This window comes from Brassica oleracea, chromosome C9 (genome assembly GCF_000695525.1).
Source record: "Brassica oleracea var. oleracea cultivar TO1000 chromosome C9, BOL, whole genome shotgun sequence".
In the NCBI taxonomy this organism is placed as follows: Eukaryota; Viridiplantae; Streptophyta; class Magnoliopsida; order Brassicales; family Brassicaceae; genus Brassica; species Brassica oleracea.
Genome location: NC_027756.1, coordinates 15,020,739 through 15,021,306, shown reverse-complemented (window position 1 = coordinate 15,021,306; position 568 = coordinate 15,020,739).

Here is a 568-nt window from a genome sequence, read left to right as displayed (position 1 = left end):
AAACATGGTAATGTCGTTAGATATAAAGCACGACTTGTTGCACAAGGATTCTCACAAAGACCAGGAATAGATTATGAGGAGACATACTCCCCTGTAGTGGATGCTACTACTTTTAGATTCTTGATAAGTCTGGCTATAAGAGAAAAATTAGACTTTCGGTTAATGGATGTTGTAACTGCATACTTATATGGGCCACTAGATAATAAGATTTATATGAAAGTACCAGAGGGTGTAGAGTTGAAAAACAAATCGAGTACTCGAGAAAAACACTGTATAAAGTTGAATAAATCACTTTATGGATTGAAACAATCAGGCTGAATATGGTACAATAGACTAAGTGAGTACTTAGTGAAAGAGGGATATAAGAATGATCCGATCAGCCCTTGTATCTTTATAAAGAAATTCGGCCAGGGCTTTGTGATTATAGCAGTGTATGTTGATGATTTGAATATCCTAGGAACCTCTGGATAAATCTCTCAAACAGTTGAATATCTTAAGAAAGAATTCGAGATGAAAGATCTTGGAAAAACAAAGTTTTGTTTGGGATTACAGCTTGAGTACATAAGAG